Source organism: Lithobates pipiens, unplaced genomic scaffold (genome assembly GCF_037356315.1).
Source record: "Lithobates pipiens isolate NorthernLeopardFrog02 unplaced genomic scaffold, aLitPip1_a1.2 Scaffold_16, whole genome shotgun sequence".
In the NCBI taxonomy this organism is placed as follows: Eukaryota; Metazoa; Chordata; class Amphibia; order Anura; family Ranidae; genus Lithobates; species Lithobates pipiens.
The window spans coordinates 26,161,682-26,180,749 of NW_027507748.1; the positions used below are offsets into that span (position 1 = coordinate 26,161,682).

At 42.0% G+C, this 19,068-nt stretch overlaps 1 long non-coding RNA gene and 1 other non-coding gene across 2 annotated transcripts in view; one reads left to right on the forward strand and one right to left on the reverse strand.

The window, feature by feature from the left end:
- LOC143981688 (uncharacterized) overlaps positions 1-19,068 on the reverse strand; it is a 365,565-nt gene that overhangs the window by 44,348 nt on the left and 302,149 nt on the right. The gene's annotated exons all lie outside the window — the stretch shown is intronic.
- Positions 5,730-5,836, forward strand: LOC143986161 (U6 spliceosomal RNA). Its single transcript, XR_013276379.1, has one exon. It is a non-coding gene; the product is annotated as a U6 spliceosomal RNA (small nuclear RNA).

Below are 19,068 nucleotides of genomic sequence, written 5' to 3' on the forward strand. Positions count from 1 at the left end.
AGTACCCCAACATTGGTATGAGTAGGGGAATAGTGTGCCATCAATGGTGTTGGTGGGAGGAATAGTACCCCAACATTGATATGAGTGGGGGAATAGTGTGACATCATTGGTGTTGGTTGGAGGAATAGTGTCCCAACATTGATATGAGTAGGGTAATAGTGTGACATCAATGGTGTTGGTGGGAGAAATAGTACCCCAACATTGATATGAGTAGGGGAATAGTGTGACATCATTGGTGTCAGTGGGAGGAATAGTGCCCCAACATTGTATCAGTGGGGAATAGTGGGCCATCATTGATGTTGGTGGGAGGAATAGTGCCCCAACATTGATATGAGTAGAGGAATAGTGTGACATCAATGGTGTTGGTGGGAGGAATAGTGCCCCAACATTGGTATGAGTAGGGGAATAGTGTGCCATCAATGGTGTTGGTGGGAGGAATAGTACCCCAACATTGATATGAGTGGGGGAATAGTGTGCCATCATTGGTGTTGGTTGGAGGAATAGTGTCCCAACATTGATATGAGTAGGGTAATAGTGTGCCATCAATGGTGTTGGTGTGAGAAATAGTACCCCAACATTGATATGAGTAGGGGAATAGTGTGACATCAATGGTGTTGGTGGGAGGAATAGTACCCCAACATTGGTATGAGTGGGGGAATAGTGTGCCATCATTGGTGTCAGTGGGAGGAATAGTGCCCCAACATTGTATCAGTGGGGAATAGTGGGCCATCATTGGTGTTGGTGGGAGGAATAGTGCCCCAACATTGATATGAGTAGAGGAATAGTGTGACATCAATGGTGTTGGTGGGAGGAATAGTACCCCAACATTGGTATGAGTAGGGGAATAGTGTGCCATCAATGGTGTTGGTGGGAGGAATAGTACCCCAACATTGATATGAGTGGGGGAATAGTGTGCCATCAATGGTGTTGGTGGGAGGAATAGTACCCCAACATTGGTATGAGTGGGGGAATAGTGTGCCATCAATGGTGTTGGTGGGAGGAATAGTGCCCCAACATTGATATGAGTAGGGGAATAGTGTGCCATCAATGGTGTTTGGTGGGAGGAATAGTACCCCAACATTGGTATGAGTGGGGGAATAGTGTGCCATCATTGGTGTCAGTGGGAGGAATAGTGCCCCAACATTGTATCAGTGGGGAATAGTGGGCCATCATTGGTGTTGGTGGGAGAAATAGTGTCCCAACATTGGTATCAGTGGGGGAATAGTGTGCCGTCGGTGTAAGGAATAGTGTCCCGTTAATGTCAGTGGTTTGGAATATATCCCCATCATCGGTGTCAGTTTGAGGTATAATGCCCATTGGTGTCAGTGTCACCACCATCAGTGGAAGGAATAGTGTCTTGTATCAGTGGGAGGAAAAAGTACCCTAAGGGCTAGATAAAGGCAAGCAGTTTGAAGACCACTGTTCTAGACCAGGGTAGTGTCCATAGCCCTGCACTGGAGGTGATGACACCAAGGGACAGTCCACCGATGGAGTATGGAGCAGTGCCATCTGTCTGGGATGCAGAGGATCGGGAAAGTAAAAGTGTTTTACTTTCTCTAGACCTAAACGAACAGATAACCCTTGCAGCGTGGGCGGAGCAGGAATTTTTATTTTTGCCAGAATTGGGCTTTAAGGATTGTGAGGGCACCTCTCTCTCTCTCTCTCTCTCTCTCTCTCTCTGTTATTTGTGCAGCCTGTCCACACAGTCCAGAACTTTGACTGCTACGCCACTTTATACTTTCTCAAAAACAACAAAGAAACTGTAACTTAATAGAATGTTAACTCTTCTCACCAAAGCCAAAATACATAAAAACGTGAACACAAACGGTCAGATTACAAGGAACAGAAGGTTCTCCAATGTGTTCCTTTAGAATCTTCAGAAAACCTGGAAACCCACTCAAATCATAAATTCTAATGTCAACATGTTTCATGCAACTGCCAATTTCTCCTCAGAAAAAGGCTATATATGTAGCTTTGGATGTACTTTTAAACAACAGCTTAGATTATTTAGAAAGGAAACTTTATGAGGAGTTTATGATGGGAAAGGTATAAAAACAAATGGACTCCATGTAAAACAGCGAGCACATAAGGTAACATTTCCCGGCTCTGCTCCTTGTACTTCACAAGTCTGGTCTGTGAGCAGCAGAGGACTTATATTCACAAGATACTTTAAAGCATAACTCCTTTTTTTCTTCTGGTCTTAGGTTATATGGTTCCTTGTGCATAGCTCCCAACTGTCCCTGATTTCGAAGGGACTGTCCCTGATTTCAAGAGACTGTCCCTGATTTCAAGAGACTGTCCCTGATTTCGAGAGACTGTCCCTGATTTCGAGGGACTGTCCCTGATTTCGAGGGACTGTCCCTGATTTCGAGGGTTTGTCCCTGATTCCGAAAGACTCTCCCTGATTTTGAAGGACTGTCCCTGATTTCGAGGGACTGTCCCTGATTTCGAGGGACTGTCCCTGATTTCGAGGGACTGTCCCTGATTTCGAGGGACTGTCCCTGATTTCGAAGGACTGTCCCTGATTTCGAGGAACTGTCCCTGATTTCGAAGGACTGTCCCTGATTTTGAAGGACTGTCCCTGATTTCGAAGGACTGTCCCTGATTTCGAAGGACTGTCCCTGATTTCGAGGAACTGTCCCTGATTTCGAAGGACTGTCCCTGATTTCGAGAGACTGTCCCTGATTTCGAGAGACTGTCCCTGATTTCGAGGGACTGTCCCTGATTCCGAAAGACTGTCCCTGATTTCGAGAGACTGTCCCTGATTTCGAGAGACTGTCCCTGATTTCGAGAGACTGTCCCTGATTTCGAGAGACTGTCCCTGATTCCGAAAGACTCTCCCTGATTTTGAAGGACTCTCCCTGATTTCGAGAGACTGTCCTTGGTTTCGAAGGACTGTCCCTGATTTCGAGGGACTGTCCCTGATTTGGAACAATTTGTCCCTCATTTTGGTCTGATCTATATAGTTATATAAAATGCACTTTTTTTTATCTATCAAAGAGTATTTTCCAGGTCTAAAACTTTCTAAATTTCGAAATTGCTGCATTTGTAAATTCCAAAAGTCAATATGAAGGAATAGTAGTGGTAAAAAAAAAAAAAAAAAAGCAATTGTGGGTTTAACCAATCTTGTTTTTTTTAACAATTCTCCTTTAAGGGGGCGTGGCAATGGGTGTGTCCTATGCCCTGCATAATTTTGCTGATAGGTGTCCCTCGTTCCCATCTCAAAAAAGTTGGGAGGTGTGCTTGTGCAAGATTTTAAAATTGTGCCTCAGCTGGAAAAAACAGACCTTGCTCACTTTCTTTAACCACTTTAGCGCCGGAAGATTTACCCCCTCTTTCGTGACCGGGCAATTTTTTTATTTTTTTTGCTATGACCGCACAATTGGTAATTGTGTGGTCATGCAACCCTGCACACAAACAAAATTTATATCATTCTTTTCCCCACGAATAGAGAGCTTTCTTTTGCTGGTATTTGATCACCACACAGTTTTTTTAAATTTTTTTGCACTATAAACGAAAAAAGACCAAAAATCTTTAAAAAAAACAAACAATATTTTTTACTTTGTTTTAAAAAAATATCCAATAAAAATCTTTAAAAAAAAAAAAATCGAATTTCTTCAGAAATGTAATATGTATTCTGCTACTTATTTTTTGTTAAAAAAATAAATAAAAAAATTATCCCAATAAGCGTATATTGCTTGGTTTATGCAAAAGTTATAGCGTCTACAAACCATGGTATATATACATACTGGAATTTGTATTTATTTATTTTTATACTAGCAATGGCGGTGATCAGCGACCTATAGCAGGACTGTGATAGTATGGCGGGGCAATCTGACACTTTGTGGGAACCAGTGACACTAATACAGGGATCAGTACTAAAAATATGCACTGTCACTGTACTAATGACACTGACTGGGAAGGAGTTAATATCTAAGGTGATCAAAGGGTTAAATGCGTGCCTAACCAGTATTTATGCGTTTACTGTTTGGTGCTTTCACTAAGGGATATAACGGTTTTATTCCTTTGCAGGGAAACAAAAACCACCACATCCCCACTGACAGGACAGAGCTGTATTGTTTACATTTACAGAGCTCTGCCCTATCATCCTCTTCACCGATCAGTGAGTGCCGGCCAATGGCATCCATGGAGCTCTGATCGGCTTGTGCTGTGTCTAATCACAGCACAGCCGGCGCGCGGACAGCATAAACGCAGGCCCCCCCTTACCCGGAAGCGTCCCCCCTTCGGATAGTGTTCCGCCCCATACTGCGCAGGCGCAAAGCTTGCGCAGTACACAGGACAAGGAGACGCCGAAAGTCTCAGAAGATGAATGGCGCCTGCGCACTTAATAGTACCTTCTGCCCCGAGGCCAGGTTGAAGTCCCACCATGCAAGTGGACATAAGGTAGATGATGTAAAAAAACAGCACTTCGCCGGGCTTCGGGCACGGCCTCGCTTCGCTCGGCAAAATTTTATTCTAGCTCTGTGTCCACTTGGATAGTGGGGCTTGAACCTGGACTCGGTGCGCAGGCGCCGCTCATCTTCAGAGACTTTCAGCGCCTCCTTGTCCTCCGTACTGCGCGAGCTCAGTACAGGGCGGATACTATCCGACGGGGGACAGTTTTCAACAAGACACCGGATTACGTACTAGGTACATGATCTGGTCACTATATAACTATGTAATGCGGTCGGCCGGCAAGTGGTTTCAACCATTTCCACTGAATCCAACATCGGGATGGCAGCCTCCCTAGAGCAATAGAACTCCATGTAAGAATATGCATGCATCATATATACTAGGGGGAGTACAACTGAGGGAATCCATAGTGGAGAAGGATCTGGGGGGGGGGGGGGGGGGTTTGGTAGATCATGAGCTCAATAATAGCATGCAATGCCAAGCTGAAGTTTCCAAAGCAAGCAAAGCCCTTTCTTGTATAATAGAGGTATGGACTCCAGAGAGAGAGAGATATCATTTTGTCCCCCCCTGTACAAATCATTAGTAAGACCTCATCTGGAATATGAAGTTCCGTTTTGGGCACCAGTTCTCAAAAAAGGATATCGGGGAACTGGAGAAAGTGCAGAGAAGGACAACCAAACTGATAAGAGGCATGGAGGAGCTCAGCTATGAGGAAAGATTAGAGGAACTGAATTTATTCTCTCTTGAGAAGAGGAGATTAAGGGTGGATATGAGCAACGTGTACAAATATATAAGGGGTCCATATAGTGAACTTGGTGTTGAGTTATTCACTTTACTGTCATCACAGAGGACAAGGGGGCACTCTTTACACCTAGAGGAAAAAAAAAAAAAGATTTAAATCTCCAAATACGGAAAGGTTTCTTCACAGCAAGAGCTGTGAAAATGTGGAATAGACTCCCTGCAGAGGTGGTTCTGGTCAGCTCAGGAGATTGCTTTAACCAGCCCCGGAAGATTTGGCTGCTGAATGGCCAGGCACATTTTTATTTTATTTTTTGCGATTCGGCACTGCGTCGCTTTGACAATTGCGCGGTCGTGCGGTGTTGCACCCAAACAAAATTGATGTCCTTTTTTCCTCACAAATAGAGCTTTCTTTTGGTGGCATTTGATCACCTCTGCGGTTTTTATTTTTTGTGCTATAAACAAAAAAATAGAGCCAATTTTGGGAAAAAATAATATTTTTTTACTTCTCTGCTATAATACATATCCACAGAAAAAAAATGTAAAAAAAATGTATTCATCAAAAATTCCAATAAGCTGTCCTCACTTCGGCAGGACATATACTAAAATTGGAACGATACAGAGAAGATTAGCATGGCCCCTGCGCAAGGATGACACGCAAATTCGTGAAGCGTTCCATATTTAAAAAAAAAATAAAAAAATTCCAATAAGCTTATATTGATTGGTTTGCGCAAAAGTTAAAGCGTCTACAAAATAGGGGATAGATTTTTTTAAAGTTTTTACTGGTAATGGCGGTGATCTGCGATTTTTTAGCAGGACTGTGACATTGCGGCGGACAAATCTGACCCCAAGTGACACTTTTTGGGGATCAGTGACATTATTACAGTGATCAGTGCTAAAAACACAATATTTTGAACTTTTTGCTATAATAAATATTCCCATTTTTTTTTTTTTACAAAAAAGCTAATTTTTCCTCAGTTTAGGGCCGATATGTATACCGTATTTATCAGGCATATAACACGCACATTCATTTTAAGAGGGAAGTTTCAGGAAAAACTTAAAATTTAAATAAGGCAGCCACAATTTAAGTATTGGCGTATAACAAGCACACGCTATTTGCACCCAATTTTCATGGTGAAAAAGTGATTGTTATACGCCAATAAATACAGTACATATTTTTGGTAAAAAAAAAAATCGCAATAAGCGTTTTTTGATTGGTTTGCGCAAAAGTTATAGCGTCTACAAAATAGGGAATAGATTTATAGCATTTTTATTATTATTATTTTTTTTTTTTACAAGTAATGGCGGCGGTCTGCGATTTCTATCATGACTGTGACATTATGGTGGACACATCGGACAATTTTGACTAACCCAAGAGCCGACGTATAGCTACGACGGTTCGCGGGATCGTGCCGACCTGCCTCAGTAAAATGATGGTGGCTGGTCGGCAAGCAGCAAGGAAAGGTCTGGATTATTTCCTAAGTGTACATAATATAACTGGGTACTGACATTTATAGGTAAAGTTGATCCGGGGAAAATTCGATTGCCCTTTCGGGAGATCATCCCCTGGTGTAGCAAATTGGAGCATGCTCTGCTAGGGTTTTTCGCCTTCCTCTGGATGAATTTTGGGTATAGTGATGTGTATATGGGTTTGTATTATATTTTTTTATTTTTATGGTTGAACTGTGTAGACTTGTGTCTTTTTTTCAACCTAACTATGTAACTATGACCTCTCATATAGTTGTGTTTTTGTTTTTTTTCTACTTTAAAGCTAAACTCTGATATATATTTAAATTAAAATGTTTGTACCCAATCAGCCATAATTTTATCACCTAATATTAAGTAGGTTCCTCTTTTACCGCCAAAACAGCCCTGACCCGTCGGGGCATGGACGCCACCAGACTTCTGAAGGTGGCATCTGGCACCAAGCAGATCTTAAACATATCAGTAACTGATATAGCTGCATGATTAATTGCCAAGAATCTTTATCGCAATTTTTTTCCCCCGTTGCGATCTTGACAAAAGTGTTTCACGATTCTCGCTATGCAAAGAATTCTCTCTGCCACAGCCCTCAAAAGAAAGGAAGAAAAATAAAACGGGCAGTCTGCCAAGAATCACAACATTCTTTAGCAGTGGAAGTAAAGGCCCGTACACACGGTCGGACTTTTTGACAACAAACATGCAAATTAGCTGTTTTGGAGCAACATCCAACCGTGTGTACGCTCCATCGGACAAACTTTTTCTGTTTTCATCGGACTTTTGTTGGCTGTGCAAACGGACAAACTTTTTGACAACATAAGTCCGATGGAGCAAAGTCCGATCGTGTGTACGCAAAAGCATCGGACTTTTGTACAAGGTACAAACACGCATGCTCAGAACCAATGCAAAAGATCAGACTACAATACAGAAGTTGACCAAAGGTGGCGTTAGAGTCATTGAACGTCCTCTTTTGAATTGTCGTCAGTACGTTGTGACGTCACTACGTTCGTGTTTGTTGTCAAAAAGTCCGATCGTGTGTATGCAATACAAACTTGTGGACCACGCCCTTTTGTACAAAAGTCCACGGGAAAGTTTGTACAAAGTCCGATCGTGTATATGAGGCTTAAGTATAAACATTGTAACAATTTGTCAATGGAATTGACTTCTGTGTGTAAATGAGTAACATATAACCACTTAAAGTGGTTGTAAACCCTTACAACCAACTTTGACCTACAGGTAAGCCTAGATTAAGGCTTACCTGTAGGTCCAAGAAATATCTCCTAAACCTACACGGTTTAGGAGATATTTGCCGAAAGGCAGGCACCGAGAAGATGGACGCTCCGGACTACAGGGGACAGCAGTGACTTCGCTGGCTCCTGTGTCAGGTACGTGACACATAATGGGCTACTATGCGATGCATAGTAGTCCATTATGCTTTACCTTTGCAGGGAATGAAAGAGGAAGTAAACCCATCAGGGTTTACTTCCTATTTAAACACTAAACCTTTTTCTGACATTTGTTGGTTTCAAGTTAACATCATTTTTTGAATTTTTTTTGCTAGAAAATTACTTAGAACCCCTAACCATTATATATATACTGTATATATATATATATATATATATATATATATATATATATATATATATATATATATATATATTTTTTTTTTAGTAGAGACCCTAGAGAATAAAATGGTGGTTGTTGCAAGATTTTATGTCACGCTGCATTTGCGCAGCAGTCTTTCAAATGCAATTTTTTTGGAAAAATTATTTTAATGAATTAAAAAAAAAAAAAACTAGCCAGTAAAAGTTAGCCCATTATTTTTTTTTGTATAATGTGGAAGATTTTGCATTGCGACAATCGTGAGAGAATTGTGATCTTTTTATTCTAAGCAAAAACAATTGTGATTCTCATTTTGGCCAGAACCGCGCAGCTCTAGTAACTGATTATGGTAGTAAACAAAAATAAGCGTGCTGTCTCTTTAAATATTATTAATCCACATTAATTCATTTCAAATATAAAAACACCAACTATGCTAAATGCTGCACCAGCTTATTAACATATAAAAAGGTCTACATGAAAAAAAGGACACTGTTGGGGGTTATTTACTAAAGGAAAAGCCACTTTGCACTGCAAGTGCACTTGGAATTAAAGTCACTGTAGATCCGAGGGGGACATGCAAGGAGAATAAAAAACAGCAATTTAGCTTTCACATGATTGGATGATAAAATCAGCAGAGCTTCCACTCATTTCAGATCTAGCCCTTAGATTTAGAGGGACTTCCAAGTGCACTTTCATTGCACTGCAAAGTGGATTTGCCTTTCGTAAATAACATCCTTTAACCTAATAAAAAGTGCAACATTCCGTACAGGTGGACATCAAGTGCCAGCAATCCTTTGTGATGATCCCCATGATCCTTCACCAACATAAAACATCTGCTTACTAGACCTCCCAAACCAAGAGATCTAAAGCACTTTGAGAGGATAACAGGCCACGGGGTCACTTGATTGTACCACTGCATAAAACCATCAGCTGCCCCGTTTCCAGAACCACAAAGATTAAATTGCATAGCAAATCTGGAGTGGTTTTATGTCCGCATGTCCTCATAGTAAGCACCAAAGTATCATAAAAAAAGAGGATCTATAGTGCATTATCATAATAAAACTGCTGTTTATTTAAAAGTAATATACTCACAGGAGGATGTTTAAAATTCACATGTAACAATCCAGCAGGCCACCTAACTCAGCGTGCGTGCGCAATGATGTCAGCGCCAAAGCCCCTCCCCTGCACTTTTCATTCCCGTGACTATCCTCAGGGAGATGATCATCAAAACTTTAGCAAACCAAATGGTTTTTAGGTCTAGGCTAAAACCCAACTCCACCTCTACAGTAGAAATGGGCCGAATCAATTTTCAGGTTTTTTTGAACTGTTGTTTTCCCTCATGTAGATAGTTAGGTTGAACAAAAAGACACAAGTCCGTCTAGTTCAACCAATAGAAAAAAACAAAAACAAATAGAAAACCACCATATACACTATCCTATAATCACAGTCAACAAAGGGCCAGTTTACTGTCCTTCAAACTTTAAGGGGGGCCAGACTGTGGCCAGTGGGAGAAAACAACGCTCAATCATTAGTATTAGGGGGACGAATAGTGCCCCCTCATTGGTGTCGGTGGGAAAAACAGTGCCCCGTCATCGGTGTCGGTGGGAGGAATAGTGTCCTGTCATTGGTGTCGGTGGGAGGAATAGTGCTCAGTCATTGATGTTGGTGGGAGGAATAGTGTTCTGTCATTGGTGTCGGTGGGAAAAACAGTGCCCCGTCATCGGTGTCGGTGGGAGGAATAGTGTCCTGTCATTGGTGTCGGTGGGAGGAATAGTGCTCAGTCATTGGTGTCAGTGGGAGGAATAGTGCTCAGTCATTGGTGTCGGTGGGAGGAATAGTGCTCAGTCATTGGTGTCGGTGGGAGGAATAGTGCTCAGTCATTGGTGTTGGAGGGAGGAATAGTGCCCTGTCATTGGTGTCGGTGGGAGGAATAGTGCTCAGTCATTGGTGTTGGAAGGAGGAATAGTGCTCAGTCATTGGTGTCAGTGGGAGGAATAGTGCTCAGTCATTGGTGTCGGTGGGAGGAATAGTGCTCAGTCATTGGTGTTGGAGGGAGGAATAGTGCCCTGTCATTGGTGTCGGTGGGAGGAATAGTGCTCAGTCATTGGTGTTGGAAGGAGGAATAGTGCCCTGTCATTGGTGTCGGTGGGAAGAACAGTGCCCAGTCATTGGTGTTGGAGGGAGGAATAGTGCCCTGTCATTGGTGTCGGTGGGAGGAATAGTGCTCAGTCATTAGTATCGGTGGGAGGAATAGTGCTCAGTCATTAGTGTCGAAGGGAGGAATAGTGCCTTGTCATTGGTGTCAGTGGGAGGAATAGTGCCCAATCATTGGTGTCGGTGGGAGGACTAGTGCCCAGTCATTGGTGTCCGTGGGAGGAATAGTGCCTCGTCATTGGTGTCGGTGGGAAGAATAGTGCCCCGTCATTGGTGTTGGTGGGAGGAATAGTGCCCAGTCATTGGTGTCGGTGGGGGGAATAGAGCCCCATATCATTGGTATTAATGGAAGGAATAGTGCCCCATCATTGGTGGCAGTGGGAAGAATAGCACCCCATCGAGAGGACTAGTGTCCTATCATTAGTGTCAGTGGGAGGAATAGTACCCCATTGTCAGTGGCAGGAACTATGTCCCAATGTTGCTAACAGTGGGGGGAATACCTCAAGGGCTGGATAAAAGCAAGCAAATGGCCACTTCCGTCCCCCAGGCTGCAGTTTGGAGACCACTGATTTAGAGGGAAAAAAACATATAAAAATGAAGGTTCAATTTGCTCCAGCATTGGTTTAAAAACAAAAAACAAAAAACTGCTTCCTGAGGCAATTGGATATTCCCTTGATCAGCTACCCCTTACCTATAAAGGTATAGTCACTACAGGAATGACCAACACAGCAAATAAGGAAAAATTGTTCAAAAGGTGAGAGAAAAAATAAAAATAAAATGAAATCCCCAGATCACCAGGAAAAAATAGGATTACTGAAATTAATCGTCAAAAAATCCTCTTCTTGGATTCCACTGAGGGACATAGGAAATCATTCACCTTTGGGTTATACTACTACCTACAGGAGTATTGAACTCTGAATCCCCCAGCTTGTTTTATAGCAAAGCAATACTGAGAACGTGATCATAAACACAGGAGGGCAGGACCTGAGACCCTCAATGAAACCCAAGAAAAGGATCTCTATAGGGAAATACATAAATCCAAATGTTCCCAACCATTGAGGGACCCAGGAAGACCTTCACTGTTAGGATGACCAAAAGAAGTCCAACTGAGGGGTGGGCAAGACAGCAAATATAGGTTTAGACTCTTCCCTGCAAAGCTAAAGAAAATACATCCATCCTCCTAGGACACTAGCAAAAACAACTGAAGCATGCTGGTAGTAGGAGGGGCTATCTTGAGCTGTCCTACAGTTTTTGTGTGCCAATGTCCAATGCTCCAGTAGGAGGCAGTATAACCCAGAGGTGAAACAATTCCTGCATCTCTTAACCTCTTTGAAGACCAGGCTTTTTCTATCACTTTTTTACAAGCTTAAATCAGTATGTTTTGTTAGAAAATTACTTATAACCCCTAAATATTATACTTTTTTTTTTTTTTTTTTTAGCAGGGGATAAAAATGGCGATCGTTGCAAATTTTGTATATCACATGGTATTTACGCAGCCGTTTTGCAAATAAAAAAAACCCCTTTAACCACTTGCAGACCAGCCACAGTACATACACTGCGGCAGGTCGTCTCTATTGCACAAAATGACATACCTGCACATCGCTTAATGCAAAAGACACTTTGGACGTGCGCCCGATGTGAGCCGCAGGAGCGCGTGGGTCTGGCGGACTTGATATCTGCCAGCCACCCACGATCACTCCACAGAGAGGCACAACGGGGATCTGCCTATGTAAACAAGGTGGATTCCCATTCCGACAGGGGACAACATAGAGATTTGCTGTTCTTAGTGATCAGGAACAGCGATCTCTGTGTTGTCCCAGTGAGCCCATCCCCCACACAGCTGGAACACACCCAGGGAACACAGCTAATCCCTTGATCGCCCCCTAGTGTTAACCCCTTCCCTGCCAGTGTCATTTATACATTGATCAGTGCATTTTTTTTTAGCACTGATCACTGGAATAATGTCAATGATCCCCAAAAAGTGTCACTTGGGGTCATATTTGTCAGCCGCAATGTCGCAGTCCCGCTAAAAATCACAGATCACCGCCATTACCAGTAAAGACTTTAAAAAAAAAACGTTAAAAAAAAGTCCATAAAACTATCCCCTATTTTGTAGACGCTATAACTTTTGCGCGAACCAGTCAATATACGCTTATTGTGATTTTTTTTTTTTTTAATCAAAATATATGTTAGAATAATACATATCGGCCTAAACTGATGAATACATTTTTTTTTATATATTTTTTCTTTGGATATGTATTATATCAGAGAAGTAAAAGATATATATATATATATATATATATATATATATATATATATATATATATATATATATATATATATATATATATTTTTTTTTTTTTTCAAAATTGTCCGTCTTTTTTTGTTTATACAGAAAAAAATAAAAACCGTAGAGGTGATCAAATACCACCAAAATAAAGCTCAATTTGTGGGGAAAAAAGACGTCAATTTTGTTTGGGTAGAGTCTCACTCGACCGCGCAATTGTCAGTTAAAGCGATGCAGTGCCGTATCGCAAAAAATGGCCTGGTCATTAAGGGGGTAAAATCCTTCTGGGGCTGAAGTGGTTAAATGAATAAAAAAATAAAAAATAAAAACCACAATCTATATCCCAATTTTTTTTATAAAATGTGAAAGACGATGTTACGCCGAGTCAATAGATACCCAACATGTCACGCTTTAAAGTTGCGCACGCTCGTGGAATAGCGTCAAACTACAGTACTTAAAAAATCTCAATAGGCAACGCTTTAAATGTTAAATGTTTTTTTTTTTTTTTTTTTACAGGTTACCAGTTTTAAGTTACAGAGGAAGTCTAGTGCTAGAAATATTGCAATCGATTTAACGCTCGTGGGGGAAACATCACGTGTGTTGCAAATACCGTTTATATATGCGCTCGCTTCTGCTTCTGAGCACGAAGGGATGGGGGGCTGTTGAAACTTTTTATTTTTACACTGCCCCTTTCATTTTTTTTTTTTTTTTTATCGCTTTTTTTAATTCCTATTACAAGGAATGTAAACATCCCTTGTAATAGAAATAAGGATGACAGGTCAAGAGATCTGGGGCCAAAAAGGAAGAGATCTGGGGCCAAAAAGACCCCAAATAACTTTACCTTTAAAAGCAAAAGATAAAAAAATATATATATATATATATATATATATATATAAATATATAAGATATATATATATATATATATATATATATATATATATATATAGATATAGATATAGATATAGATATATATATATATAAAATTGAGTTCCACCTTTCCTCCAAGGCCATAGAGACAATCAAAAAGGATCTACTCTTTGATCGCCTGTGGTAGCAGCTGGCCGCACCGCCGGATCGTTTCTCAGGCGAACCGGTGGAAACGGTAAGCCCAAGAGACACCGGCTGCTCGGAAAGCTTTCATGAGATAGCCAGCTGCCAAAGTAATAATGCTAGATTAGGAAATCTGTTAAAAAAAAAAAAAAAATCGATGCTGCATTGAGCAGGGACAGACCAGATTAGGAAAGAAAAAGATATCTTCATAGCTGACCAAAATCTGTATTGGACAGGGTGATTACTTCCCCCAGGGTAATCCATATAACAGATAGGTGGGTGCTTCTTTAGATATACTTCACAAACAGGCATATTGCACTCCAAAAGTTACAAAAAAATAAAAATAGAACAAAAAAACGTTTTAATATAAAAGATGATATTATAGTTAAAGAACGTGTATGAATAATTCAAATTTGAAGTTCAACTCCAGCTAAAACTTCTAATTTTGTTTTGAACAAAGTGGGCATCTTCTTCTTGCTGTGTCCTTTTTGGGGAGAATTTCCCCGTCCCGATAAAAAATTATGGGAAATCGATTTGATGGGGATGATAAAAAAAACCCCCAAAAAAAACACTTGAGGAAAGTTTGGACCTCCAACATCTGTAAATCTGTTTTTTTGCTGTATGCCAGAAAAGTAAATGCAAACACCCCCCACCCCCCCCCCCCCCCCGAAAAAAAAAACTATAATTTTTTTTTTTAAAACATGGATAAAATAAAATAAAATATAATGGATGGAGCTAGGTGGTAAACATGGTACATAAAAGGGATATTGACCAACACATAGCTGAAAGTTATTGAATGCCAACTAAACAGCAGAGTAATTCCTTGTAAACACGGTCGGACATTCCGACCACAAAACCCGTCAGTTTTTTTTTCTGACGGATTTTGACCGAAACTGGTGTTGCATACACACGGTCGGACAGAGTTGTGAGAAAATGCGAGATGAAGGCGATACTACTCTGAGGTAAGTATAGTAATAATTCCCTTACAGTAGGCTATCTGTAGAAACTAGCTGTATTTTATATCAGGATACATTAGTGTAATGTCCTCACCCATAATCCTCCCTGTGTTCTGCTCTTTTATCAGCTTCATAGTTTGTACATAGGTTGAATAAAGACACTAGTCCACCCAGGTTAACCTGTATGGGGGTGTGTATTTACTTTCCATATCCCTGTATATTGTGTTCAATAAGATGCCCATCTAAAAAAAAAAAATTGAGCACTTCCTGACAACATCCCCAATTGTGGAAGGGAGTTCCACAACTTTGCCGCTCTGACAGTTAAAAAAACAAACAAACTACTAAATGTAATAGTGAGAGTCCCTGTCTCTGGGAAAATGAATTTAAAATAGATGCAGGACTCTCAAAGAGTCCGTTTGAGATGTACCAGCAGATATGTTGTGAGCAGAGTAAACTGTAATTTAAGTCTTCTCTGGAGTTGGTGATTCCGGACCGGGGCTGAAATCTTGAAGACTCCAAAGAATCTTTAGTCCTGTGTCCAGGTTTTCCTGAAATTCTACAAGTTGTATGTGTGTCCAGGTGCACACACTCGTTATGAACCAGATCTGAGAACAGCTCAGGGCAGTTGTTGCCATTTGGATTCAGAGATCTGTCAGGAGACCTGGTTGTCTCTGTCTGAGACTGCATCCCTGGTGGGGAGGGGGGGTGGACGACTTCTTTTCCCAAAAGGACAGGGAAGGTGGGGACGGCCACACGGGCCTGGAAGACCAAAAGAGGGTCTGGGAGGCTTGGAAAGCTGAGGTGGCTAGCAAATCCAAGGGGGCTGGAGGAAGTCCTAAAGTCTTAGGGAAAGTGAGCAAACTCAGGGGGCTGGAGAATCCCGTTAAGGTCAGGAGTAGGCCTGAGCAACAAATCGAGGCAAAATAAGCCTAAGCCGTTGTACACGCGGTCAGACATTCCGACAACAAAATCCGTCGGATTTTGTCTGAAACTGGTGTTGCATATACACAGTCGGACAAAGTTGATGACGTTCGTCTGTTACGACGGGACTATGTTCAGGCTAGTAGCCAATAGCTTTGGTCTCGTAATTTGATCTGAGCATGCGTGGCACTTTGTCCGATCGGAATTCTCTACAAACGATCGGACAAAGTCCGATCAGATCATGTTGTCGGAAAATTTTATAGCCAGCTCTCAAACTTTGTTGGTCGGGACATTCCGACGGAAAAAGTCAGATGGAGCCCACACACGGTTGGATTATCCGACAAAACGGTCCGATCGGACATTTTCCGTAGAAATGTCCGACCGTGTGTATAAGGGCTAAGAGCTAGGTGGCTTGGTATTTTTTCCTTTGTTGCATTTATTGGAGATGAACCCCCGTGTGGGCAGTCCCGTGTATGAACTTTTATTTTTGTTCCTTTTAAAGTGGAAGTAAACTCCCCTATCGTTTTCAGCCAAGGAAGCTGCCATCTTTGCCTCTGTTTAATCTTCAACTGCTATTTTGCTGCACATGTGATTCGTTATGACACCAGCCATTGGATGGTTTGATACTTTGCAGTTAGCATTCCGGCATGCCTTTTTTTGTAACTGTTTAAATCGATGGGTTTACTTCCACTTTAATAAAAACAGGCTTCCAAGCCCTTAAACCTAATACAGAACTGCAGTGGACTAACCACTGAGCTAGACATTCCCAGGGTGTCAAAAAAAGTCCTGCAAGCAGCTTCTTTGCAGCACTTTTCGAGCGGTGAATACAACGCTCCTAAAGCGCCCCTTCCCATTGAAATCAATGGGAAGCGCCTGTGAAACGCCTGAAAATCGCTATTGGCAGCAGCGTTTTGTGGGCGCTTTTAACCCTTTATTTGGCCACTAGCAGGGGTTAAAAGCGCCCCAATAACACTCGAAAAATGCTGGTAAAGCGCTGCTAGTTTAAGCGGGGCTTTACGAGCGTTTTTCGGGCGCTGGCGTTGTGAAAGGGCTCTTAAAGCACTTGAGCTTTCACATTGGGACTGCAGATGAGGCTTCTTTCAAGCGCTTTACAGGAGCTTTTTTTAACGCTAAAGCACCTGAAAAACGCCTGAAAAAAGCCCCAGTGTGAAAGGGGTCTTAGGCCGCGTACTGTTCGCCCAACTTTGTCCGCTGAACAGTGTTTCAGCGGACAGTCCGCTCGTGTGTGGGCTTCAGCGGACAGTTTCAGCGGACAGTCTGACGAACAAAGTTTTTCGTAATTCCCGTAAGACAGTCCGCTGAAACTTGGTTTGAGCGGACAGTGCCCCCGTGTGTAGGCTTGTTCGACAAACTAAGTCTCGCGCATGCTCAGAAAGAATTTACACGGCGAAGGTTGCATTGCAGTGTATAGGACGTCGTTTTTCTAGTCCCGTCGTACGTGCCGTTCACGTCATCACGCACGCTTTCAGCGGACTGTTCGTTCATCGTGTGTGGTCAAGTCCGTTCATGCAAATTTTGAGCGGACTGTTTGTCGTACTGTTTGACGAACAAAGTTGGGCGAACAGTCCGCCCGTGTGTACGCGGCCTTACTGTTTCTTCTCCAAGGAGAATAAGTTCAACGTTTCCAGTTGTTCCTCACAACTGAGGACTTGCACCCCCCTTTATAAGCTTTCTTGCCCTTCTCTGGATTCGCTCCGGTTCTAGCACATCTTTCCTAAGGACTGGTGCCAATTCTGACGTATTTTAAATGCTGCTTTCAAGCAAATGAGAAGACAAAACACAAGGAAGAACTGGAACGAAACCCACTGTTCATTAAAGTGAAGTTCCCCTCATCATATGCAGGATCAGAACAACATATAAAGAGGTAAGTATGGAAAGCCTATGACTTCTGGGCTGCCGCCGTCGGTGATCAAGCGAAAGAGGTCATAGAGAGCCATAGGTCCCTGCTGCTATGCCTGCACAAGGGCCAGGAAGGAGTGTGTGCAATACAAAGGATAATCGAAGCATTGAACAATGAACAAGTAAAAAGTGACAGATTACTTTCAGAAAATATTAAAAATCATAGGCCGGAATAGGCGCTTACATAAAACACATCACCATTTGCCTTGAACCAACTGGTTGTAAGCATTTACTTACAGAAGAAGAAACTGGCTTGCTTTTTTTGGTTAGATCAAAATCAATGAATGACAGAAGTTGGGAGCAAGGGACACAAGTGTGCATAATTTAGACAGATCAGAACAAAGTCAATCAATGGCAACAGTCTAGACTGCACTGACATCTGACGTCACCCTGGTAGAAAATAAATTCAGATTTTCTTGGGAGAGCTGTTTGGAGCCTTCATTGTGCACAAAGGATATGTATTCCAGAAGTGGAAATTGTGCCCCTTAGCGTCACTTTGCCAATAAAAAGAGTCCCGGCCATCTGCTGGGGCTCTTGGGATTGCCTGGCTTTGCCATATAATGAACTACGGGGTTGTCTTGTGCACAGTTACTGAAGCACGGTCAATATACCAGCTGGTTGGGCCTAATGCACAAATGTAGGTAAAAGCAAATCGATAAACGTAAAAAAAAATATTTTTTATGAAAATCGCTTGGTTTTTACCACAATTCAATACATTTGGCGCCCATTCCTATGCATGCATGCATGAGCTATAAGTGCTTTCCTCACACACTAAGTACTTATTGAAAGTAAGTGTGGGATGAACTGTTAGGAAGCCTAATTTGGTTTATTACCTAGATTACAGATACAGAACAAATGCCATGTTCGGTTCCACTGGTAAACAGGAATGTATCTAGCAAAAACTGCCACTCTCCCATAGGAAAGAACCCAAAATAAATGATAATGTCTGTTCCGTGACCATCCTTACAATGAGGCTAGGTGAGACTTTTGCCTCAGGCAGCGCTTTATTCAGTCACTTGGGGTTCAGCAGCCAGAGTGGCATTTTGGATTGACTTTGTGCAGTATGCCTGCCTGCCTGCTGCCGCCTTCGTACAGCACAAAATTGCATGCCCCCCGCCAATTTGTACAGACATATTGGGGTGCACAAAACAGCCTACCTAGACTCTACCTGAGGCTCCGAGGTATTTACTCACAAAGCGACTCTCTGACAGTGGATGGGACCAGACCGAACAATCTGTCCTGCCTCCCGGACTTACCACCCTGGCGAAGGAGCTGAGCAAGAGGATGGTGGGTGGTGGCTGGTGGATTGAAAAGAAAAAAAAAAGATGTCACATGGCAAAAAAGTGTTAATGTGTGCGTACATTATATGCATCTGAATGTGTGTCCTTGTAATATGTAGATCTCTACTGCTGGGGACGATAAGATCTGTACTAATCGGTGCTGAGAATGCAGAGATTTGTATTGGTCACTGCTGGGGATGCTTAGCCCTGCACTGTTGGAGCGATTATTCGCAATTGGAAGAAATACAAAATAATCATCACTCGCCCT